Source organism: Dendrobium catenatum, unplaced genomic scaffold, assembly GCF_001605985.2.
Source record: "Dendrobium catenatum unplaced genomic scaffold, ASM160598v2 fragScaff_scaffold_1056, whole genome shotgun sequence".
Lineage (NCBI taxonomy): Eukaryota > Viridiplantae > Streptophyta > Magnoliopsida > Asparagales > Orchidaceae > Dendrobium > Dendrobium catenatum.
In genome coordinates this window covers 1478360-1478882 of record NW_021319518.1, presented here as the reverse complement: position 1 = coordinate 1478882, position 523 = coordinate 1478360, and positions in this window count along the sequence as shown.

The window sequence follows — 523 nt, the reverse complement described above, 5'->3', positions numbered from 1 at the left end:
ATGCCTAATTGATCCGGCAATTAAAGAAGCAATTAAGAATGATGTTGATACGATCACATCGTCCTGGACGATCACAGGATCGGCCAGGACGATATATTCAAAATCCTTAGTTGCTCCTGACGATCAGGATCATACAGCTCGAATTCAGGGCGAATGCTCTTGACGATTTTCCTCTGATTTGAACTAATCGTCCGGACGATCGTGAGATCGGCCTGGACGATCAAGCCAATTTTCAATCATCCAGATCATCTTCAGGGCGATGTTGTGGTCGATTGTCTGTGTTTTGAACTTATCGTGCAGGACGATATATTATTCATCTCTGGACGATAAAGTCGGCAACATGCAACTATTGAGCTCCTTTGAAGCTCTTCTATTTAAGAGCTCTTGTTCAACGTTTGAACATCTTTTGGCTGCTGTCTTGACCTGAGAAAACCTAAAGGAGAGAGAGAGGATCTTGTGAGGAGAGCTTGTGAGGGAGTTCACAAGGGTTGCTCCAAGCATTATTCCACTTCTTCTTCTCTAG